Here is a 27,502-nt window from a genome sequence, read left to right as displayed (position 1 = left end):
AGGTCACCATGAGCAAATTAGAAATGCTGGACCTGTCTTGTTTTACTATAGAAGGAGGAATTCAAAGTCTCGGGGAGACTGGAGTATTAGCATGGATTGTTCATTTAATATCTACTCACCCACAGTGCCAGGGTACAGAGGATGTACCCTTCACCAATACAGTGAGACGTAGACTTATGAGGGGGTCTTTGGTCTCCCTGAAGAGCTCTGTGATCACTCTTCTCTGTTGGGTCTCCAGTCAATGAAATGGGAAGCCTAAATGCAGTGGCATTCATTGAATCCCGAGGTGGTAAGGAGTAAGTGGCATCACTCAGCCACCGTGGCAAGGTGGTGGGCGTAGTCACTGCCATGGACAGCGAAGTCAGAGCAACAGCCCAAACAGCCTGACTCGTGCAGACCTTCTGCTTTGGCTAGTTGGTCTACGTGTCCCTACGAGTGAAATAGATAGGAAACCTACTAAATTATGCTTTAGTCTACATCAACAAAACAGTTCTCTTGTTCTGGCCCCCGCTCAAATCTAGCAGATTATCAGGTCCCTCAGTGAATGTGCTCGAGGAACACAGTCAATATTCCAAAACTCAAAAGGGCCCTGTTGTCATTGGCTCTCCTTTTTTTTTTTTTTTTTTAATATAAGAAGGACCCAAAGCAATGACTTATCCTTCACCGTAGAGGGGACATCTCAGCATGCCTGCACCACTGGGCCCCTAGACATTTCACTGAGAGAGATGGTCCCTGGATTTCTGTCAGATTTATTTCCCATTCTGTGGTTTGCAATGTCTTACCAGTAAATATAGAGACACTGGTGTCTTGCTCATGAGGTCCAACCAGCACAATGTCATCCATGTACTGGGTCAGAGACATCTGTGGAAGACAAAGGGCAATTATAGTCCCTGAGAACCAATTTATGACAGGACTGGAGAGTGGATGCAACCCCGAGGTAGCACAGAGAAGGTGCAATTATGTTGGCCTGGCTGGCTGAAAGTGAACTGCTTCTGGTGGTCTTTACTAACAGGCATCAAGAAAAAGGCATTTGCCCCATCGATAGCTGTGTGCAAGGTCACATGGGATGCTTTAACTTGCAGAAGCAAGGAAACTACTTCTGGTCTATCAGCTACAATTAGACGACTCAGCTGGTTAAACTTATAATGACCCACTGTCTTTCTTCGAGACCCATCTGTCTCCTACACAGGCCACATATGAGTGCAATGGGGATGTGGTAGGAATCACCACTCCCACATCCTTCAGGTCTTCAATGGTGGCACTAAACTTAGCAGCTCCTCCGCACATGCAGCAGTATTTCAGTTTACTGTTTTCCCAAGTAGAGGCAGTTTTAGTCTCTACCTGGCCTTTCCACCATAATAGCCCAAACAGCACAGGTCACCAAACCAATATGGGGTTTGTGCCAGCTGCAGAGTATATGTATTCCAATTAGAAACTCTTAAGAACTCGATAAATAATTACAGAATGGGTCCAGAGATGAACTCCATGGTGAGTCATTTCTGACCATTTAAGTCATTCTGGTCTGGTACTGAGCTTAGTAGAGACTGAAAACTTAACCATGGGCCACCAAGTTACCGTGTGGACCAAACGGTCCCCCTCCTGCCACTCTGCCTTCCCTCCTCCAGCCTCACTTGTGACCCTGTGGGGAGCTCCCTATGATTGGGGACAGGGGAAGAGAAGACTGGGGTCTGGTTTATAGGTGGGTCTGAGGGAAGCAGGCGCGTCCTGAAAGCGGATAGTGCAGCACCACTGCCCCTTCCTGGGACGCCCCTGAAGGACGGTGGTGAAGGGCAGTCTTCCCAGGGGGAGGAACTCCGAGCAGCACACTTTATTATTCACTTTTCTGCAGAGGAGAAATGGCCAGATGTGCAATTACATACCAGTTCGTGGGCAGTGCCCAATGGTTTGGCTAGATCTTCAGGGATTTGGAAGGCATGAAATTGAAAAGTTGGCCACAAGGAAATTTGGGGAAGAGATATGTGGATAGGCCTCTCTGAATGGGTAAACAACAGGAAGATATTTGTCTTCCGTATGAATGCTCACCAAAGTGTGACCTCAGCAGGAGAGGATTTTTAATAATCGAGTGGACAAGATGATTTGTTCTGTAGATACCAGTGAACCCCTGTTCCCAGACACCCGTGTCATTGCCCAAAGAGCTCATGAACAAAGTGATGGGTCTCCAGGAGGCTGTAAATGATCTGAGTCAGTGTTCAATGTATGGTACTGGTTCTGCCCTTAGCCATGACTCATGGGTTCAAGGATAAAGGGGTGGACCACTCATTATTACCCCTAGTAATTCACTAACAAAAATTTTCCTTCCTTTCCTGGGACCTTATGCTCTGTTGGCCTGGAGATCTTAGTTCCAGAAGGAGGAACACTTCCACCAGGAACACAATGGTTAGATTGAACGCTGCTGCCTGGCTACACTAACCTTTCCTTCACCGTTGTGCACCCACTGGGACTTGGCTTTAACTTCTTACATTTTGGATATTTTGCCCTGCACTTAATTATTCTGCGTATTTTCTTCCTTTCTTGGCTTAAAAACATAAAATTGTTTTAAAAACTTGTTTCTACTTTTTTTTAATTCAGTTTTCTTCTTTGCTCATGTAAAACATATATATTCCCTATTCTTTATCTGGATATCATTAAAATTTTACCAAGCATCATTTATTGTATACAGTCTAAATTCAATGCCTCTTTCCTCCCCAAAATAAAAGCTTTAGAAAATTTAAACTATAATAAATACTCTCCTGGCTTAAATCGTTTTCTAGTATTTTAACACTATCATTTTTAATATCATAAATGAGACTTTTAAGAAAATCAAAACAGAATGTTATTTACTTTTATTCTTCTAAATCTCTGCTTATCATTCTTTCTTGCATCTCAGAGCTCCCTCCTAGTCTACAGGCACAGTCTCCTTCTCCTGGTGAGATTCTTTAGTATAGCCTTGCTAGTGGTAATCACAGATTTTGTGTATTTAAGAATTTTCTTTACTTGACTTTGTTTTTAAAATATACTTTTTTTTCTGGATATAAAAAAAACTTGATTAACAATAATGTTCTCTCAGCATTCTATGCCAAAATACAGAACTCTGTCTTCAGGCTTTAGCTGCTGAGAAATCTGTCATTAGTCTAAATGTTCCCATGCATGTGATCCTACACGTCCCTCTGGCTACTTGTAAAATGTCTTCTTTGTGTCTGGTGTTTCTCAGTATTCCTCTAGGTATGCACATATTTGTATTTATCCTGTGAGTTTTAAACTGGGCTTTGTGTACCTGTGGATTTATGTCTTTAATCTCATCAGGAAATTTTTCAGCCATTCTTTTCTCAAGTGTTTTATTTCCACCCACCTCTTCATTCTCCACTTCTAGATATTTGATTACACATATATGCTGGACTTTCCCATTCTACCCTTTGTCTCCTAAGTTCTCACCTTTTTTGTATATTCTTTTTTATTATTGAAGTATAGTTGTTTTATGACATTATATTAGTATCAGGTGTACAGCATAGTGATTCAATATTTTTATAGCTAATTCTCCATTTAATGTTGTTATAACATAATGGCTTTATTTCTGTGTGTTGTACAATATATCCTTGTTGCTTATTTATTTGGTACATAGTATTTTGTATCACTTAATCCCATATCCCTAATATGTCCCTCTCCTGTCCCCCTCCCCACTGGGACATAAAACAAATGGATGGATACAACAAACCAGAAACAGACTCATTATATAGAAAACAAACTGAATGTGTTTTTATTCTGTTTTCTACCTAGTAACTGTCTAGAGCCATTTTAGCCCCATTCAAAGGTTTCTGGGTTTAATTTGAGGGGCTCGGGTTTCATCCTGCACTTTGCTGCTGGTAAAAAAACAAACAAATAAAAACAAAGAAACAAACAAAACCAAAAAACAACAAAAAATCCCTTTGTCTGCTAACTATAGCACTGGTAGTGGGGATTGCCCTGGAGTAACCCACCTTCAACAGGTGGTTTCCTGTCTCGGTTTGAATTCAAGTCCTAGTTCCCAGCCTCCCCTTCCCATCTTTGGTTTGCAGGAGGCCCTTCCAAGTAGCTGGACTGCCAGGCTTCTTTTACAAAGTCCTTTTATGCTTAATATTTCCTTTTTGGTATTTAATTTTTAGCCAACTTTATGGTGTGCATTAGCACACACCATAATATTCAGCCACTCTAAGTGTTCAATTTTATAAATTTGGACCAATGTTGATAGTTTTGTAAACATCACAATAATCAAAACTGAGAACATTTCCATCACCCTGAAAATGTCCTAGTTTTCCTTTATAGTCTATCTCCTCCTGTCCACTCATGAGCCCCTGGTAACCACTGTTCTGTTTCTCGTTACTATAGTTTTTAGCTATTTCTTTTTTGTAAAACTGAAAGCCATGTAGCTGGAAGACCTAATTTCACCTGGGATCGTATTATGTCTTGCTTTCTTAAAGGATTATTTTTATTGTCTCTCTTGTTATCACTACTGCTAAAGACAATTACCTCTAGATACATCAATTTGACTTGTTTTTAGCTTAGAGCCTTCTAATGAATGAGATCCAAAATTTATTTCCTGCCTTGAGTAGAATACAAAGTGATAAGCAAAGAATGTCTGTTGCTTCCCCTGAGTGTGTTTACTGCACCTCTTGGTCTGTCTCTGCAGGGGTGTGTGTGTGTGTGTGTGTATGTGCGTGTGTGTGTATGTGCGTGTGTGTGTGTGTGTGTGTGTGTGTTGGGAGCATTGTAAGATTTTTTCAGGATTTCTCTTTATCTAACTTTAATTTTTGCACTGCTTACATGTAGGATAGAGGAAGCGTTCTGAAATCTGCACGGAACCATATTAGAGAAACTTGTAAAAATGTAAAAATCTCTCTCTTTCAATGAGCGCTGCTTTCAACAGGATTAGGACATGAGACATGGCACCTTCTTTGTCTAATTGCTGCAGTGTGTTCTCCTGACTTGTTTATCTTCTTTACTGATCACATTAGTTTCTATGAGGGGGAATTTAGAAGTCTCGCTTGACTCCATCATACTAACTCAAAACCTTAATTTATTTCTGAAACCGCATAAGTAGAAGGAATTGTTATCTCTAGGAAATGATGTCTTTTTCAACACTGGCACTAGAGATTCTGTCAAGTCATATTTGCACCAAAGCTATTTAGTTTTATAATTTTGTCAAAAGAGTTTATTAAAACAGCCCCACCTCAATAATCTAAAATAAAAAGATATGCAGAGATATTTTAACTACTTTGTCTTCACATTCCGCTCTAATCAGTCTATAGACATGTCTCTATGTTATGCTGTAATTTCTCTGAAACTTGTGTTCTTTGTAACCTTAGGGCCTAGTAATGTGCATGGCGCCCAGTGTACATTTAATAAAGGCTTTTTATTGACTGAATGGAATCTTGTGACTTAAAAGAGAGTAATACCTCTCATAGTCCACATGTTTTGGAATTACAGCCATATGTGTAAAATAAGAATATAATTTCTGTTAAACAAAGACTAGATGTAAACCATACATAATAGAAATAATAATTCTTTGCAACTTGTATATAAACTCTGAAAAGAAAATTACCAGTTTAATTGATTCTAGAAAAGCTGATTATGCCAGGAAATATTACACAAGATCCAAAAATCAGACAGCAGATCACATCAGACTAGGACAGTGAGAGAAGAGTCAGTAGGACAGACATTAAATAGCTTTGTGACTATGACTTCCCTGAGTGTCCCACTGAGGATGAGTGGATATTTAATACTAGAGCCCCACACCTATGAAGTACCTGTGGATGTTTTAAATATATTTAATTTGGGTAACCTATGTAGATTTAACTATTCCCAACAAATGCGTTTGTTGCATTTATCAGGCAGGCATATGGATAAGGCCCCAGTGGGAGATACTCAAGTAGAGACTACTGGCTAATAAGCAAAACGGGCTGTCTTTTCTTCATAGGTCTAGAGCCAGGCTCCATGCGAGTGAGCTAGTGAGGGCCACCTGCACAAGTGGCCCTTTGAAACTTCCCTGGCTCTGCCATGAGCTCTTTCCATTCCAGATGACTGAAATCTTATTCTCAGGGAAACCCTCAAAGGCATGTGTTGAAAGCGTTGGAGCCTCTATCAGCCTGGGTTCCTGAATCCTAACATAAAGAGAAACTCCCTATTCCCTACCCCCAGGAAATGAAGCAAAAATAAACGTGCTGGTTTTGAGCCACTACACATTTGGGGACAGTTTGCTACCCTATCCTACCTTAATTCGTACTATTCCTGACCCAAGTGATATCAATCAACAATTAGAGTTGCTGTCCTGTTATTAAAAATCTGAATTAAACCCACTCCTGTTTGGGTGTATTAATTCATACCAAAAAAAAAAAAGCCATCTTTCTGGTCTCCTATATTATAAATGGACAACACATAATTATATATTCAAATATTCCATACAGCCATTATTTCAAAACATAAAAATATAATACCTCAAAAAATACTGAGAAAGAGCAATAGAGATGAGAAAGGATTTTCTGTTTCTTGCCTCACACTCTTGGAATAAACTAGAAGACTCTGTGCTGTTACTACTTACACAAGTGAACTGAAAATATGTATGTGGCATGTGCTGCAGGATATTTTGTAAAAACGAACGCCCATTGTGTCCATGTTCTTTGAAACGTTTCTTTACATGAAACATATTTTGTCCAATATTAGAACTTCTCACAGGATTTAAATAAGTTGATGAGTTGCTTAATTTCTCAGGCAAACTACTGTTGCTCCAGCTGAGAGATAAAAGCAGTTTCTTTGTAGCCCTTTCCAAGTCCTTGTATAATAAAAATGTGTCAAAAAACAAACAAACAAACAAAAAAAACTCTAGAAGGTAGACAATGGAGACTGTAATAATGGGCATTGTCACTAAACAGTTCTGATACCTCAGTGTAACTGTGTTCCCTTTGGGGCAACAACAAGACATTCAGCAGGAAATTGTATCGTTATTAAAGTCTGATGGATGCGGTCATTAGGGGCAGCGGAAGACTCCCGTTCGGTGGAGGAGCGCTGTCCAAGGTGCTCTCAGCGGTTTTCATCCCGATTTTTAGAAGAACATGCAAAATGGCATTGCGTACACGCCTTGACAACTTGCCCACAGGGGGCTTCATTAAAAGCATTTACCATGAAAAATCTTGATAACAGCCTTCTTTGGGAAAGATTGCTGAAAGCTGTCAAATGCTGGTCTTTTGCAGTACATAATGAGCCACTGCCAGCGCTATATTGCCCTGACGGAAGCTGGGTTTTAAAGGGTTCTCTAGGAGTAAACTCCTACGTTTGTTGTATTTTATGTAATTTGGAAATTTTGTTCGGAATGTTTATTATGGCTCTCATTTGAGCTCTGCAAGTTGTTCAGCCTTAGTTCATACCCTGATAAGAAGGAAAGGACTGCACACAAGAAGACGATGTTGCTCTTCCAAAAACACACCAGACCCTCAGCTGTGGTTCTCATTTGAGTTGTGATTTGTTCCATACGTCCTGGTTCCTATTGCTTCAGGATTTGAGTTTAAATTGTTCAATTTTCTTTGGAGTTAACCAGTTTCTTTATACTTTTATTGTACTTGTATACTCACAACTAACATCCTATCATCCCAGAAACCACATTTTTCCCCCTTTAAAATAGGAATCAAAACTTTCTATTTTAATCCTTAGGCTGTGACAGTCGGATGTTCTTAAAATGGAGTGAGTGGTTTGAAACTATTTATATGCCCTGAGTCTTTTATATACATCTTACTTCCAGTACAAAACAGTTCAAAAAATATGTATTCTCATCCCCTTTGTTATAGAACTGAAATAGTGGATTTTTAACTCTAAGATATCACCAGGCAGGGATTATTTCCTTATGCTATAAATATCTTTTCTATCCCCTCACTTTTTTCTTGATCATTTTCTTGGAATAGATCTTATTTCCTGTCCTTGGACTTCCTTGCCTACTCAGAACTCAATCTTCCCTTGCAGTGTCTTGACTCTGATATTATTTGGCCCCACAGGAACTGACAATGCATTGATCCTGACACCTATTTTCTGGTCCTCATCCCATCCTGGTCTCACTTTTCTTCACTTCTAGATTAGAATCCATGGCTTATCATTATTTTGCTCCCTTGGAACATCCTCAGCAGCCTCCATAATCTATTTCACCCATAAAGCTGCCTAGAGAGTCCCTAATCTGGGGGTCTTCCATCAACTCTGTGCTTGAAGCAAAATATCTTGTTGCCTGCTCTCACTTTAAAATATGATCACTGACTTAGTTGGACCTGAACTTGGCTCGGCAATTCTCTTACAATTCCCCTCCCCAGGCCAGTAATTCTCCCACTCTCTTCAAGGAGTGTTTTACACCGTCTTCTCTTTAGCCTCAAAATGCTACTCCAAGGCGGGTGGGAAGGGATAAATTGGGAGTTAGAGATTTGCAGATACTAACTAATATATATAGAATGGATAAACAGCAAGTTTATGCTGTACATCACAGGGAACTCTATTCAATATCTTGTAGTAACTTATGGTGAAATAGAATATGAAAACGACTATATGTATATTCACGTATGACTGAAGTACTGTGCTGTGCACTAGAAATTGACACAACATTGTAAACTGACTATACTGCAATAGGAATATATTTCAGAAAATGCTACTCCACCACCACTCCTCCCTCATTCCTATTATTGCCAATGATTAGGTTCTTGTCTCATCACAGAAAGAATTCAGGGATGAGCCACAGAGGTTGAGAAAGTAAAGTGACAATTTATTAAGGGATGGATAGTGCACTCTCAAGGGGAAAGTGAGCAGGTCCAGATGAGCAGCTCCCTTGAGTTTCTTTGGCAAGTTGGTTACATGGAGCATAAAAATGAATGGGCGGAATATTCACTGAGGAGGGACGGGTTTGGGGGTTGTATTTCCTGATTTTAATCCTAGCTCTGCCTTCCTGTGGGAGGAGGGATTTTTGTCCTTATTTAATCTGGATCAGAAGTGTCATGGCATCAGTGCATGATGGGTACTTCTAATTTGCAAGGCTAAGTGTATTTCTTATTTTTTAATACCTTTATTATGATATGATTCCTATACAGTAAGCTACATATATTTCAGATGCACAATTTGATGAATTTTGATAGATGTACACATCAGTGAAACTGCCACAATCAAGACAGCTAACACCTCCATCACTCTCTAAGAGGTGTAAATTTCAAATTCCTAATTTATCCCTTCCCATCCACTTTTACTCTCTGGTAACCATAAGTTTGTTTTCTATGTCTGTGAATCTGTTTCTGTTTTGTAAATAATTTCATTTGTGTCCTTTTTTTAGATTCCACATATGAGATCTCATATAGTATTTTTCTTTCTCTTTCTGCCTTACTTCACTTAGAATGACAACCTCTAGGTCCATCCATGTTACTGCAAATGATATTATTTTATTCTTTTTTATGTCCGAGTAGTATTCATTGTATAAATATATCACAACTTCTTTATCCAGTCTTCCGTTGATCGACATTTGGGTTGTTTCCATGTCTTGGCTATTGTAAATAGTAAGGCTAATTTTATTGTAATGTGGGCATAATGAGCAAAAGGTTATATTTGGACACTGGAGATTCCTGTATTTTCCCACCTTTCTTTGTTGGCCTTCAGGGCACTTGTCAGCTCAAAATGTGTGATCGCCTAACAACCCAGAGGTTCCTGTTTTTCCTCTGTCTGCCCAAGGCCCTCTATTGTTTACATGATGTATGATTTCTTACATTTTGCCCTGTGCCTCTCTCTTTTGCCCAACACCTCCCATTTGACCTGTATCCCCTTTTCTCTGCTCCTATCTAGCTATCTGCCTGTGCTAACACTATCTTTCTTCCAATTCACTGAGAAAATGGAAACAAATACAGAAACAAACTCCCAGGTGCACCCAGCATCCCATTTCTAACTTACTCACCGCTGGTCTCATATATTCTGTCCATACTCCTCTTAATAAGGATGGATGTTTGCACTTGTTCACTAGATCCCAGGGACATAATTCCAGGAATCATCATTTTTTTCACAATTTTATTCCTTTCTCTTTGCTCATTGCTCATTTTATATTTTTTCCATTAAAAAAGCTTTTTACACTGTAACCATCCCCACCTCCTATATCACTTTATGGGAAAACTGCTCACCCCATGTCTTCATCCCCCAGTCTTTCTTAAACTCATTCTTTTTTTTACTCTTCTTACCCAACAAAATATATTTGCTTATTTACACATTGCTAATTCCAGTGGGTAATTTTCTGTTCACACTTTGCTTAACTTATTAGCTTCACTCAATTTGATAAGCTATACATACTGTCTCTTGTTGGATGATTGACAAATACTTCTTGGGGTATCTACCCAGAATTCTAGTATATTTAAGCTCATTACCTGACAGCTTTACTCAAATGCATAAAAGTTTACTCTTGATGGCTACTTTAAAGATTACTTTTATTCCATAGTTTTCTCCATCTTAGGACACAGAAACTTCATTTTTTAATTATTCAGGCAAAATAAATCTTGATTTTATTTTAGAATCCTGTCTTTTCTTTTATACTTCACATCCAAACTACCATTAAAATCTTACATCTAAAGTGCATTTGAAATCTGTTCCCTTCACACAACTCCCACCACTAACAACTTGGTCCAAACCACCATGTTTTACGCCACCTGGATCATTGCCACCACTTCCCAAGTTAGGTGTCTCTACTTTCACCCTTGTCCTCCCTAACTTCTGCAAAACCCAGAGGGAATGACATAAGCCAAACCACTGCACTCCTCAGCATTTTTATCTCACTTGGGATAAAATGCAAAATCCTTCACTCTATCCTATAAAATCCTACTTACACTGACCCCTGCTACTGCTCTGACTTCGTGTGTTACTTCACTTCACTTTGGTCACTGTACTCCAGTCACACAGGTGTCCTGGCTGATCTCCAACCACAGGAAGCCCCCACACTTCTGCCTTTGCAGTTCCCTTACTGTCCTTCTGGAATCTTCTTGCCCCAGAGAGCCAGAGTTCATACCCTTCCTTTCTCCATTTCTTTGATGAGTATTTTGCTATCCAGCCTTCTGTTACTGTCCCATAAAAGAAATTCAGATTCTTTGTTCTGCTTGGCCCTCTTCCCTTGCTTTCTTCATTTCCATTAACTTATTACCATACATCATAGTGCACATTTTATTGTCTTATTGTCTATCTCCCTACCTAGAATATAAGTTCCTTAAGAGTAGCATCTGTAATGTGTTTCTAGCTGCAACCACATATTACATATTCACTGAGTATATTTGGAATGAGTGAAATAATTATTTTTTTTGAAAATACACTTTAACAATAATTATACCCTCAACTATTATATAGGACATATACCTCAACTTACATCTCATTCACTGTAAGTCAATGGAGAAAATGCCAAGCCCTTGATTATGCAGATTTCAGATAAACACAGTACCATGTTCAGACTTGGCATTTCTTATTATTTCACTCACCAAAATTTAAGTTTTACTCTCTGCCTATTACACAGTCTTTTGCTGTTTTTAAGCTACAAACTATTATGCATTCATTATTCACTGAAATATATTGATTTTTTTCAAACCATCTAGGTCCTCATTCCATTTTTGCAGGTAATACATGACATATACAAATGGTAGTGAATGTAAATTGAAAAGCTATATTTTACTCTGTCAAAATCTTTATTTTACTTTAAGATTTTTTCATTGATATTTGTTTGATGGATTTCTTTAGACATACTCTGTGTTTCATGACAACAAAGTTTTCATTATTCATAGCTTTGATATAAAATCACCATCTTCATTACAAGTAAGATATTTCACTTTGAGTACTGCTTTTGTGGTTTCTAATTTTACCTTTCTTATTTAGTCTTTTTGTTTGTTTGGTATTCTTTTTTAGTTGTAATGATTAATTTCCGTCTGCCAGTTTATTTTTAAACATTTTATGTGAGATCTTAAATTTAGTTTCACATTCCTTTAAATCACTCTGTGGTTATTTTCCCATTAGTAGGAGATGTTGTTGCACTTCGTGTTTATTAAAGCTGTTTTTGTTTATTTGAAAATGTCCTCACACCTTGCTATGTGGATTGCATTTGTCTGCTTTTACCTTGTGTGATATACAAATTAAAAATGGTATATTTAATTCCATAGTTTATCTTCACATTTATCAAATGTACATATGATATCCTATTTCTCTAGTTATGAAATACAAGAAAATATATTTTTATGATTTTAATAAGCAATATGAGGTATATTCATGAGACTATCTTCTTTCTTCCTCCCATTTTTCATGACTGTTAATCTGTTCCTGAAGTTTTAGATGGTAATATTTTTACCATATATAAAATCTACTAAAATTGAGTAATGATGGAGTTTCTTAAGGAATATTAATGAGATGTTGGTATGGAAATGTATGCATGAATGTGCTGTCCATGATTTGATTTCATGTGTAGAATGAAAGAATGGGAAATATTTTTTTTAACCAGTCAGTATTAACTTGCAACATAAATCTCTTAAATTTCCACATAAGTTAAAATTTATGTCACAGCCAAGATAGAACTGTTGTGCCATTCATAATTAGAATTCAATTTTTCTGAGTGGTTGTAGAAATCGATCAGGAAGTCAAAGATAAAGTTTCATTTATCATGACACAGACATAAAAAATATGGATTACGGAGAACCAGACTGATACAACAGAGAAGCCAGGCAGAAACGCGGAGCTACACTGCAAAAGAATCAAATGACCTACCCGGCCACTTCGATTTTCAACATGGTGAGGTCTTAGAATGGATACATTTCAGTAAAGTTAAAGTCTAAGAAGGGTTTCTCTTGGTCAGTAACATACACTCTCCTAGTAGTAAATGAGCAAATGTAGGAGAAAAGAGGAATTGATGGTACTTTCTTCTTTGTTTAAAACATTCAATACTTAGTCCTAAGTTTTCTAATGCCGAATAGTCAGTTAAATTAAGCTCCGTGCATGATTTGGGATATAACAGGGACTAGGTTTCATTTCTGTGGCTAATCTGAGCACTAGGGGGAATAAAACATATAATGTACCTTTTTATAAATGATTCATGTTTATCTCTCCACACACACACATATACACACAGAACACACAGACAGTGATCCCCCACCCACCCACCCATTGGTCACCTTCCATTCCCAGCTCTTTGGCATCTTGGGAGCTATAGCCTCTCAACACATGTAGAAAGGGTAGAAAACTTCAGAAGCTTGAATCTGTGTCTTCACTTCAAAGAGAGATCCTGAAGTACTTGCTGACTGTTTTCCTATCTTTTGATTTAGTTCAGTTTAATCTTGATGTAATTTCTAATCACATATATGCCATATTATTTTCCTATTAAAAATTACCTTCACAGTAAGTTGATGGAGTTTTCCTTTGTATGTAGCTCATTAACGATGCAGTTGATGAATATGAAAGAGGTCACACATCTGAAACGTGGATTTGTTTCATGTGTACAAAAGATAAGGTGACACACTGAGAAATAAAATTATTAAGCTTCCAATCTAATATTAAAGTAAAATTGGAATCAACAAAAATGACTTTCTAGTTGGTGAGCCCATCCCCCCATCTGACAGTAACTCCTCAAAGTATTTTGAAACTACTTTGGTCACACATTTAACATAATGGCTTTTGCTCATTATTCCTGAACTCTTTCTGCAGCCTTAATTGATTAAATAATAATTTGTTATAGGATAGAATCTCACTGATATTTAGATAGCTTGCCCTTCAAAACCTAATGTTGCTTCTAGCAGTGTATGTTAAGGAAGACCAAAACATAGACATGTGACTCTCAGACGAGGTAATTTTTAACAGATTCTTATTCCTGTACCTCATGTGTTTTACTTTATTTAAGAAGTTTTCCCCCTTTGATTCAATCTTGAACCAGGATTTTTGCCTCCATCCATGGAATTGTAAGTGGTATTTAATATAATTCTTCTAAAATATATGTCTTAGTCAAGATTTTGCAGGGAAAAAAAACAGAATAGTGTGTGTGTGTGTGTGTGTAATGAGATTTATTTTAGGTCATTAACCCATATGCTTAGGGGAGCTGGCAAGTCCAAAATCCAAAGGGCAGGGTGAAAATTCAAGCAAGAACTGACGTTACAATTTTGATCTGAAATCTTTGGTGCAAGCCAGCAGTCTGGAATCTCAGATAAGATGCCTGTTACAGTCTTAATTAAAACTCCTTCTTCTTGAAGATGCTAATCAGATCTACAAAATACCTTCACGGAAATATCTAGAGTAGCCTTTGACCAAAACCTGGGTCCAATAGACACACAAATTTCACCATCATAATATGTCCTGCAAAATGTCCAGATCAATAGAACTCAGCATATTAATAAGTCATAACTCCTCACAATTTATAAAATATACATACTGTTAAATTTTTATTTATGTAAAATAATATTTTTGTAATATTTTCTGGATAGCTAAAAACAAAAACTAGTGAAAAACAGAAACACAAAACAATCCATCAATGAGGAAACAAAAAGTAAGTTATGATATATTTGTACAGAGCATTACTATGTCTGTTGCATTACTATGTCTGTTTTGGGCATCCCTTCTGCAGAGAAAAGTTTAAAAACCAGGACACACCATTTTTTAAAATTAATTTGAAACTACCAATTATCGAAGGAGTGACAAAGATGAAACAGTATAACATTGGGAAAAAGAAAAGTCTCTTATAGTATGAAATCAATTGCCATCTAGGCCAAGAAAAAAATAAAAGGAAATTTACCCCTAATTCACACTGTTCACAACTGTAGACTGTAATTCCAAATTATAATTCACATTGTAGATATAAATGTAAAAGGAAACTAATAAAATTACTAAGAGATTGCTCAGAATAATATCTTCATGAGTTTGAGTTTGGAAAAGCATTTACTATTTAGAAGAATCTTATAAAGTTAGATTATGCTAATATTAAGAAATTCTGTTCATCAAAAGATACATGTAAGCATGGACAGGCAAACCAAAGACTATGAGAATATAATTGCAACCAAGTATTCTTTTCTAGATTGTTAACATCATCTATAAAATAATATGAAAACACCAATTTAAAAAAATCTTGAACAAGAATTTTAAAATAGAATGGCCACATGGCTGAAAATATGAAAATGTGTTCAAACCTTTTAGTCACTAGGGAGATGCAAATGAAAATTACAAGTAATATGCTTTTAGAGACCCTCCAGAATTGCTTTAAAAAAAAAACACTGAAATATCAATTTTTAGTGAAAATGTAGAAGAACTGAATTTTGATTTATACACTGCTGGTGGTAAATAAATACTAAAACTATGAAAAAGAATTTTGGTGTACATGAAAAGATTTAAAATGTTTAATCATTGGGCACCTTAAACACATCTAGATTTTTATGTATGATTTTACACATCATGAAGTTATGCAAAATACAAATAAAAAGAAAGTGGTACAAAGGGTGCTATGTGGGTGATATAAAAATACTTTTATTTAGAAAACTGAGAAGTATGAAAATATATATTATTTATCTCATTTGAGTACATAAAATTGATAGTCTTTCTCAGGAAGGAAATACAAGGAACTTTTTAGTACGTGGCAAGTAGAAAAGTGGATGGGATACCCTTTTCATTCTATAAATTTATTTTTAAGTATTCTAATATGTATACAAATTACTTTTATATTAAAACAAATAAAAGAAAAATATAGAGGACTGTGCAGTGATAATTAAAAATTTTGCAGTATAAAGTAATTTTATAGCAAGGTAAGTGAATTCTAAAAATAGGCAACTCAAAACAAGATCAGGCTTAGTTTCTAGAAGAAAGTGCCTACCAGTATTTCCAAATTCATACTTGGTTTCCTAATGTTTTATAAGTTAATAATTTATTTAATATTCTACTTGTTTAAGTAAATATTTAATAAAAGCCACATGTATTTTATATCAAAATCATATTTTCAGTAGGGAAGCACTGAGAGGTTTAATTAGTTTTTCCCCTCTAATTACTGTTTAATAAAAGCAAACAAAGGGCCATATTATTGAGGTCTAATTCTTGTCATTGTCACCTCCACAGACTATAACATTGTATGTTTTCTGAACTTTCATTTTGCCACGCAACAATGGGTAGACAACAGTTTCCATTTCATATGGCTTTTGTTTGCTTTAATTAATTGCTCTTTCTAAAACACTCAGACACGTCATGTTGAGGAATTCAGAAATTTAATTTTTGGTGTTAATAGTCCTTTTTAAAACTTCCTCTTTTCTCTTGTGCTCTGGTTTTACTCTATATTTACACTAAATTGAGTGTTATTATAGATTTTCATTTGTTGAAGTGTCCTTGCAACTTTTCTTCTGTTGTGCTACCTAATCAAAAACATATTTTAAATATGCTGAAATATGCTCAAGGGAAAAAAGGAAGAAAGGAGTATAGTGGTTATACATATTTGTTTTAAAGTGCCCTTTTGCTAATGTTACTTTCCATTCTTTCTTTTTCCCTTTTTTTCTATTTTTTTAAATAAAATATGTTCTATCTAAAATATGTTTTTAAAATATTTAAAATGTGCTTTTAATAATCACTATATATAAAAATAGATAAAAAACAAATTTCTTCTGTATAGCACAAGGAACTATATTCAATATGACACAGACATTATGCCGTACACTAGAAATTGACACATTGTAACTGACCGTACTTTATTTAAAAAAATAAATAAAAATGTGTAAAATGTGAATATCATCAAATAAACTGAGACCAATAAACTTGGAAGCTTACATTTGCAAATGATATGACTGATAAGAGATTAATATCCAGCATATATAAACAGCTCATACAACTCAACATCAAAAAAGAAAAACTGAGTTAAAAAATGGACAGAAGAACTGAATAGACATTTCTGAAAGAAGAAAGGCAGATGGCCAACATGCACATGAAAAGATGCTCAACATCACTAATTATCAGGGAGATGCAAACCAAAACCATAATGATGTATCACCTTACATCTGTCAGAATGGCTATTATCAAAAAGAACATAAATAACAAACGTTGGGGAGGTTATGGAGAAAAAGGGACTTTTGTACACTTTTGATGGGAATGTAAATTAATGCAGCCACTATGGAAAACTAAAACTGCCATATGATCCAAGAATTCCACTCCTGGATATATAGCTAAAGAAAACAAAAACACTAATTCAAAAAATACATGCACCCCAATGTTCATGGCAATATTATTTACAACTGCCAATGAAGCAATTAAGTGCCTATCAACAGGTGAATAGATAAAAAAGATATGGTGTATATATATATATATATATATATATATATATATATATATACACAATGGAATACTACTCAGCCCTAAAAAGAATGAAATCTTGCCATTTGCAGCAACATGGATGGACTTGGATGGTCTTTTGCTAAGTGAAATAAGTCAGACAGAGGAAAACAAATACTGTATGATATCACTGACCTGCAGAATGTGAAAAACACAACTGACTAGTGAATATAATAATAAAAAAAAAGCAGACTTACAGATATAGAGAACAAACTAGTGGTTACCGGTGGGGAGAGAGAAGCTGGGAGGGACAATATAGATACAAGAGGTACAAACAATTAGGTGTAAAATAAGCTACAAGGATATATTGCACAGCACAGGGAATATATCCAATATTTTATAAAAGCATAAATGGAGTATAATCTTTAAAAATTGAAATCACTATATTGTACATCTACAACATATAATAATGTGTATCAACTATACTTCAATTTAAAAAATAAATTTAGGAACAAAAGACAAAAAGAGAGAAAAATAATCAATAAACACTTTTCTTCTCCCTCCCAGCCCCCTATGCTCTATCATATCTATGTTGACAGGGACGGTGCCTCAATTTTGCCAAAAAAGAAAAGAAAAGAAAAGAAGGGAAGGAATCTGGACCCTTATATCTTTGCAGAGGAGAGCCACCTTGTTAACCCAGACTCTGTGTGTGAGAGGGAAATATCTTATGTTGATGAAAACATTCTAACTTTGAGCCACTCTGTTTCATCTGTTGAACTGATATCCTAATTAAATAAATGGTCTTCAAAAATTAGCATTATATTTTAAATGGATTTCGATGAGATACCAGGAAAGGAGCAGTGGAAGATGATAGCCAGCTGAAGGGAACTACAATCAGTTTTCCTCAGTAGGAATTACCTCTATGAAATTTCCAATCTCACAGTCTAATGAAAAAATAGGAATATGTTTCTTATTCTTGCCTTTTATAAGCACTTAAGATGCTTAGAAAATAATGATTATTATCTTTAAACAAACAAAAACATATACAATGTGAATATCACCACATTAACTGAGACCAATAAACTTGGAGTCTTCTCATTAATTTTTCTGATTTTTTTTTATTAGCATTAACTTCCTTCTCTGTCTTTCCCTGTAGGGGCTGGAAGCCTTAGAACTATGTTTTCCAGACTTTCTTGCCTCTCACATTCTAGATGCAGCTCACAATGTCAGTGATATACACCTATATGAGATTGATTTGGAAGGCAGAGGTAGATGATGCGGACTTTGACAGAGGAGGAGTTTTTTGGTAGCAGCTCTGCCTTCAAGTGCCCCACTTCTCTGCAAATGAAGTCAGCAGCAGATTCCTGGGGCATCTGATCCAGGCAAATGACAGTTTCTTCATCTCTGACCCATTGCTCTAGTGGCTAATAGGAAGACTGGTGGTGTTTTCTCTCTCACTCCTCCAGCACATCCGATGTTTTTGTGGGCACCATATTCTCTATATGAATTTCTTTCTGTTTTAAATGTCTGTAATGGTTTCTGTTTTACTGGATGGACCCTGGCTGGCATAGTATTCCTGAAATAATGTCTGTGCTGTTTTGATATAATTTTCTTGGTCAGGAGACAATTGTTTATGATCATATTTGAAATAATTCTATTTTATTAATTCATTTGACATTACATCATTGATTCTTTCTTCTGTATAAAATCCAGTTTCCAAAAATTCAGGGTTTGGGGGTAAAGTAGAGACAACATAAGCTTCTTTATAATCCCAGATGAAATGATTCTTCAATCACTATGTGTTAAAACTTCAACCTATAAGCCTTATTGTTGTTGTCTTTTATGTATAACAATTAAAATAATTTCATTATTTTGTCTAATATATGTTTTTATGCCATTTCCATCTCTTTAATCTCAATATTTTCTGTTTACATTATGGAATGTTTTTGGTAAATAACATGGAATTAAACATTTAAAACAATGATCACATCTGACAATCTTCTAACTAGAAATTCTAATCTGTTTATATTTATTGTAATTAACAATGTATTTTGATCTTATTCAATGATTCCCTATGATCTGATGAACTATAACCAAAAGGAAAGTAACATGCATTCAACTCATCTATTATGCATTAATGGACAAAAAGACTCCTAAAATTAAAAAAAATTGAAATATCATGTTCTCTGGGATAGATATACCAAGGATGCCCTGGTCCCATTGGTGGACTGAATTCTTATCTGGCCCCTCTAGCAGCTACTAATGCGATTTAGAAAGATCTTCCTTTATCTTTGTCCCACCTTTGGAGAGTAGACTCCCTGTCCATTTTCCAAATGGCCATATCTTACATGATCATTACCTCCTGAGACATCCCAAGGGTTTACAGCTTACATTTTTAGTATAAGTTTGAAAGCAAAGAGATAGGATCATGAGTTGAAAAGTAAAAATGGCTGATCATTAGGTCTTATGTGGCAATACAATTGCCTCTATTATGAACATGTGTACGAGAGGAGTGAGTTAAATTTATTTAAACGTAACTGCAACCAATTGTTTTATTCATTTATAGTCTTTAAGACTTTGAGGTCTTGTATTTTAGCTTGTGCTAACTCCCTAACCTTCATCTGATGGCCACTGCCTTGAGAAAATGTGAGACAGCAGTGTTAGGAGGAGAGGCAACTTACATACTCACTTATTCAACAGGTTTTTATTGAGAAGTAACTTTTTTTTTTCTGGGTACTTTTCTAGATACTAGAAACAGAGTAGTAAACAAAAGAGAGAAAAATTACTTTCCTCCTAGAGCTTATAATAAGGTAGAGGGCAATAGGTAATGAAAATTCAGCAAGTTGCATACAGTTTGTCAGACTGAAAAACATGTTCTGGAGAATAAGACAGAAGGAAGGGGAGTAAGGAGTGTGAGAGGGAGCTGCAATCTAAAATGCACATCCAAGGATGGAGCCCACAGCCAAGGCCACGTGAAGAGTTCCAGGAGAAGCAGAGGAAGTAGCAAAGGAGAATCGTTATGAGATGTTACCAGGGAAAAGGGGAGAAAGCTAGGAGAGTGGGGTACCTGGAATTCAAAGGAAGAAAGTTTTCCAAACAAGAGAGTAGCATCCATTGTTCCCCATGCTAAGCAGAGATTGGTCATAACATTCACTGGGCAGTGTCTGCTCAGCTGTAAGGAAAATAACTGATTGCACAATATTTATCAGATAAAGAGATAGGATTTAGGATGAATACCAGCTATGGGCAATTCTTTCCCGCGATTTTCTATAAGGGGAACAGAGGGGTCTATTCAGTTAGAGTAGTGGAAGAAGACAAAAAAAAATTAATGTAGTTCTGTAATCAAATTGTTAAGAGAGGACATGATCAAACAGACAACTTGAATTTTAGATGGTACCTAGAAGGAATACGGACAAGAAATCCTAGTGTCAGGAGTGGAAGGTGAGTGTATGCATCAGTGGCAAGGGGTTGTGGATGTGGGTAGAATTCCTTTTCTGATGTATTCAATATTCTGCGTGAAATAGGATACTCATCCATGATCTAAAAGTAAGGAGCAGGGAGGGTGTAGGGAGGCCGAGCAGAGATGAGGCAGTGTGGAGCAGTATTCTGTGAGGCACAGTGGCTTACAGCAGACTTCTTCCAGCCAGCACGGAGACCGGATCACAAGGTGCATCACAAAAGAGTCACAATCTAGGCAGAAACTTCAAGAAGGATCCAGCTTTTACCCCAATGGTGGCATCACCACCATTGGTGCCACACTTGACTAGGAAACGTGCTGATGACCTTGGCAGCCATACTCCTACCGGAGTCAGGTTAAATCCCACTGTGCCTCATTATTTCGGTATTAACAAATTCTTGATGTCTTAAACCCTAAACTCACATTAAAATTACTTGTTTGTCTTTTGTTTGTGTTTCCTTGTATCAATCATTGTCACTCTTTTGACAATCATAACATCCCCATATACACATCCAGGGTGTTTTGGGTTTTTTTTTTAATTATATTAAAATTCTCACAGTTGTTTATCCTTTATTCTATATTTAAACTAATTCACTGTTTAAAACCAGCTATTTCATTTTATGACTCTTCTATTTCATACTGGTATCTTGTTTTGATAATAATAAATAAATAATAAATAATAAATGTCGTGACCTGTATGGTATAAGAAACCTTGACTGAGATTCTATTTTGCGCATCTTCGTTCCGGGATATTTTGTGCACACCTTGATGATTTCTGGTCCAAAGGAAATGCATAGAAATACATTTATATGTTTTGCCCTTATTGAGGGAGAAAGTAAGAGCTAAAGTCAAGCAGCTCAAGATGCCATGCTGGGAGGCAGTTTTGGGTTATGAAATAAACCCTTAATTTAATGTGGTTGCCATATTGTATCCTTTCCTGCAATAAACCATAGATTTGCAAGCATTGTGTTTGAGGCCCTGTAAGTCTTCCTTAGTAACTGAACACCGTCTGCCACCAGTGCACCTAGCAGCACTGTTTGTGAAACAAATTCACATTGATAGATGCAGCTCTAGTTACTTCATATTTCCTGCTGCCTGGGCGTTTTCATTGCAAGAAAATACCAGAGTTTATTTTTCCACTGTCTCATTGATGGATATGAGGTTGTATTTTATATGGAAAACAGTGCCACAATTAGCATTCTGATATAGGTGTCCACCTGTATTTGTGTAAGAATTGAGCTGCTAGGTCACAGAATACAAAGAAATTCCATTTCATTAAATTTTGCTGAAATGCCAACCTCATATCAAATTACATATATAAGCATATATGTGTTCTCATTCTCCTTATACAAGGAAAAAAAATTAGTTTTAGACTTTAACGTGTTGGCCAATTTGTGAAATGGTCCTTGGGTTAATACTGTGAATTTCCTAGATTCCTAGAAAGCATCCTTTTACATATTGATTGGCCATTAGTATTTCCTCTTCTGTGAGTTACTTTTCACAGAAAAGTAACATTTTTCTTCTCTTTTATTCTTTGCTTTTTTTCTACCTTTGGCTTATTTTTTTTCAACTCAGTTTATTTGCCTTTTCTTATTCATTTGCACAGTTTCTTTACATGTCCTTTATAACAACTCTGTTGTTTATATGCACAGAAAATATCTCCTTTAAATCTGAAGTTTCTGTTTTCACTTTTTAGTGTGCCTTTTGAGGATCTTTAAATGCAGTCTATTTTTCAAAATTTGCATTTGTTTCTGCTTCTTTTGTGTCTTGTTTTAGAAATACCTGGATACTCTGAGATTTAAGGATCTATTCCTATATTTTCTTAGAAATTCTAAAATACTAGAAATTTACATTTATATATTTAATCCATCTGCAGTTAACTTCATGTATGGTGATCAGTAACAGTAACTTTTCTCCCATATTTATAGTGAATTTTATTGGACTTTTTATTGGCATTTCTCCTTAAGGATGTGAATCACATTAATGTACTTTGGTTTTTGATGTTTTGTTTGTACACTAATATATTTTGTTATGTTAAAACACTTTTACATTTTTGGACATGACTTTTGGTTATAATTCTATATTGAATTTGAGTTTTCCAATGTTTACATTTATGATTATAATTGAGAGTATCCTGCAACCTTTGTGTGCCTTTGTGGGGTTTTGATACCATAGTTTAATGGTTCATTAAAAAATTGAGGCATCACCTGTTTTTTCACCCTCTGGAAGAATGTGTATCAGTTTGGAATTTTGTGTTCCTTGAACGTTGATAGAGTTAGTTGGTACAACTATCTGGGGTAAGTGCTTCAGTTGGAGGAAAAGTCTTAAATATTCAACTTTTTTTAGTTCTACAAATATTTTAGATTATCTACTTAGTATGTAGTCTTTCTTAAGAGATAGTTTATTTACCTTGGTTTTAAAATATGTGTCACAAATTTTCCATATAGTTTTCTTAGCTTCAACTTCCCTACCCACACTGTACATATTCTAAACAGATCCTCCAGACTTTGACTTCGCCAGATTCTTGACTAAATCTGACTGATAAAATACAAAAAGTGGTTATTGGGAAAGAGAGCCCTGAGGACAAGAGGAGGTTTTCCAAGTAAGCTAGAGAAAGGAAAAAGAAAAATCCAGTTCTGTGCTTTTCATAAGGGACACATTTAAACCATAAAGAGATAGAACACAAGAAAGCCAAACAAACAAGAGGCTAATACTAATGGAAAACCATTGTATCTATAAGAATGCCTGATGTTCTAAAGAATAGTAGGAAACTGGATGTAATGAACGCTAACATTAACCAATAGACAATCCCACTGCCTATACTAATATCCATTAAAATATATAGGGTAACCACTTAATAAAAGATTCACTAGGAAGATGTAAAAGTCTGAACTTTTATGCAGTTAGCAGCATAATCTGAAAACAGATACAAACGAAATTACAAATAAACAAATAAACAAGAAATCTGCCATTAGTGGAAAGTTCCCTCTCCCATTTCAGTTATTTAAGAAAACTATTTCCATTCATCTATAGAATTTTAATTGTAATGCTTGTTTGTCCTGTACCTGAATGGTCTGATAGTTATGTATAGAAGCTTATTTTGATGGAGGTTTCTTTTCAGAGGCAAAAATACAAGGTGCTGCGTACTTCGAGGCATCATGTTAGATGGAACATCTGGTTGTCTTAATTTAAGTAGTGTTAAGACTGATCAGGTTTTTAGCCAGATCTTTATAATAATAAATCTCCCTCTAAACTTTTTCCTACTTGTTTCATCATCAGTGATAATTATCCCAATTCGTTACATTCAATGTGGCAAAATGGCAATTTTATTTTGCTTTATTTTAGGATTTTTTTGGTTGTTACTCTAATTGAAATATAATTGACATATGATATTAGGTTAGTTTTAAGTGTACTGTGATTTGACGTTTGCATACATTATGAAATGATCACCAAATTAAGTCTAGTAACCACTTGTCCCTGTACAAATTTATTACAATATTACTGACCAGTGCTGTATGTTGTATATTACATTGCCGTGACTTATTTATTTTAAATCTGGAGATTTTGACTTCTTAATTCCCTTCACTGATTTCTCCCCACCCTCCACCCCCAAACCCCTCCCTTCTGGCAACCATCGTTTGTTCTCTGTATCTATGAGTCTGTTTTCATTTTGTTCAGTATTTTGTTTTGATTTTGAGGTTCCACGTATAGGTGAGATCATATGGTATTTCTCTTTATCTGACATTTCTCTTAGCATAATATCCTCTAGATTCATCTATGTTGTTGTAAATGGCAAGATTTCATTTTTTATGGCAGAATAATATTCCATTCCACATATACCACTTTTTATTTATCTTTCTATTGATGGACACTAGAGTTGCTTCCATATCTTGACTGCTGTGGAAAGTACTGCAATAAGCATTGAGTGCTTATATCTCTTCAAATTTGTGTTTATTTTCTTTGGGTAAATTTTATTTGGGTAAATGTCTGGATCACATGGCAGTTCTATTTCCAATGTCTGAAGAAAGCTTCATACTGTTTTCCATAGGGGCTGCACCAGTTTACATTTCCACCAACAGTGCATGAGCACACTTTTCGTTTGTGGGGTTTGTTTTTTTTTTTGGATGATTCTGACAGGTGTGAGGTGGTATCTCTGTGGTTTTGATTTGCATTTTCTGATTAGCAATGTTAAGCATCTTTTTATGTGTCTGTTGGCCATTTGTATGTTTTCTTTGGTCCTTTGCCCTTCAATATGATATAATTCAATTTGTGTAGTTTCACTTTCATTTCCTTTGCCTAAGGAGACAGAGCCAGCATAAATATTGCTAAGACCAACATCAAAGAGCATACTGCGTACATTTACATTTTCTTCTAGGGGTCTTATAATTTCAGGTCTTGCATTTAATCCTTTAATTCATTTTCAGTTTTTTTTTTTTTTTCTGTATAGTATGAGAAAGTAGCCCAGCTTAATACTTTTGTATGTAGCTGTCCAGTTTCCCAATACCATTTCTGGAGAGGCTGTCTTTTCTTCATTGTATAAACATGCCTCTTTTGTCATCGATCCAGTGTGGATTTATTTCTGGGCTGTCTATTCTGTTCCATTGATCTATGTGTCTGTTTTTGAGCAAGTATTACATTGACCTTTTATGACTTGACTCAAAATTTAATTGTAGCAGGTATTTTTCATAATATTTAACTTGGTGCCAAAATCATTTTCTATTTTATTAAAGATGGGAAGTCTTTTGTTTTATGTCCTTTGCCATAATTTTTGAGATGTTTATATCACAAAACATAAATAATATGAATTCATCACATTATTTTTTAAATAGAAAAATTAGCATATTTGAAAAAATAATTCTGATGCTTATCATTATTGATAAGCATAGTTTTTTTCTCAACAGATGACAAAAATTCAGTTACATTCAGTTAAATTTATTTCAGTAGTTGATCTAGAAATCTGATATAAAACACTCATTATTTTAGCAAGCATTTTCAAACTATTTATACTCCACTTCTTTAAAAATTTAAAGTACTTTAAAAAATTGATTCAAGTTGAGATGGAAAATAGTTGAGACATTTTGAGCAAAGAAGAAATACAGGAAGTCAAGTAAGAGAGCTAGTGTTCCTTTCTGCAAATGTTTGGTTATTTATTTTCAAAATTATCTCAAGCTTCTAGAACTTATAATAAAGCACTATTTTGCAAATCTCTGTATTTCTCTTAGACTTCAGAGCTTTCTACTTTATAAATAACTGACCTTTTTATGCAAAATTTCTCAAATGTTTTAAAAATCTATATTCTTTTTTAATAATAGGTATAAATATTTCAAGATAAATGTTGATTACTTTGTATATTCCTAATAGCAGAAAAAAATGTCTGTCTTTGCTTTGTATGCTTCCTATCTGAATCCAATAGGTATTTTTACCTTAGATGCAATGTATACTAAAATATAAAAAAATGCTTTTTCAAATTATGTGTAATCTACGAGACCTTTTATTCAAATGTGCTGTCCTACTCCAGGTGATAATTGCTGTTTGGACAGACGTTCTGTTTCAACCTGAATATATTTTTAGCTTATATAAATTGACTAGAAACAACTTCAAATATATATTTTTATAACACAATATCTCCTTATTCCTCCAAATTAAGTGATCTTTACCTTGAAAAATCTAGTAATGCATCTATACTGTAACTAACACCAATCTTTTAAACATACAATTAAATTATATTTGGAGGTTTTATACGTAAGAAACATCATGTGGTAACTTTTTGAAAAGCCATTACTTTTGTTACCGAAACTTGGCCTCCATACTCCACTCACCAAATTGGGACTTAAGGATAGAGTTTTGGATGAAGTAAAAAAAGCAGCTTTATTTCTTTGCCGGCAAGGGAGGTCATGGTGGGCTGGTGCCTTTAAGACTGTAAGCCCACTGGGAAGTGAAGGCAGGGGGTTTTATAGTAAAAGTTCAGGGGTTTAAAGGGCGGAGGTGGTTTCCATAGAGATCACGTACAGGGTAACAAATTATTGCAAAGTTGTTCCTGTCTTTGCAGATGCAGTTACCCTCTTCCCTCTGCTGGGTATGAAGCTCACCTCTGGCTCTGGGACTCTCTCAGTATTCTTGTACCCAGAACAAAGGATGCATAGGAAGGGGCTCCATAGAAAAGAGCTCTAGAGAAATCTTGTGCAGTTTAAAGTCAGGCTGATAATTGCTTTTAGCCTTTTGAGCAGGCTGAGGCCTGGGACCTCCTGCTGCAGGCTGAGGCCCACAGCTCGAACAACAAGATTCAAGGAAACCACAAGGGGTCAAGAAGAGGGCACTGGGGGCAAGAGGAAGGCACTGGGGTCAGGAGAAAGGCACTGAGCTTGACCCCTGCACACAGCACCACGAGGCAGTGGGTGGACCACCCAAGCCTCCCTCCTCTGCAGTCCAACCCTGGTCAGTAAGAGCATGAGAAGAACCTTTAAACCATGAAACAGTTAAACAGTTACGAACACCATTGCAGATGTCGGCTGGTCACTGATGACAGTAGGGTCCTGCTTGGTTACATTTTGAACCAAAACTTTTATTGTTAGGTAAATTGTTGATAAAATTATCATCGGTGTTAATAGTTAATTAAACAATTGTAGCACAACTTTCTCATATCAAGATGAAAATTTTATAACAAATATTTGATTCACTTCTTCACAGATGCAATGACAAAGACCTTTTACATACAATACAATAGTGGTAAAGATGTTTAAAAAATAGAAAGCTAATGGACCAGAAATGCTG

The sequence above is a fragment of the Vicugna pacos genome, chromosome 2, assembly GCF_048564905.1.
Source record: "Vicugna pacos chromosome 2, VicPac4, whole genome shotgun sequence".
Classification (NCBI taxonomy): Eukaryota; Metazoa; Chordata; class Mammalia; order Artiodactyla; family Camelidae; genus Vicugna; species Vicugna pacos.
The sequence above is the reverse complement of the archived record's forward strand: the minus strand, read 5'-3'. Positions refer to the sequence as shown.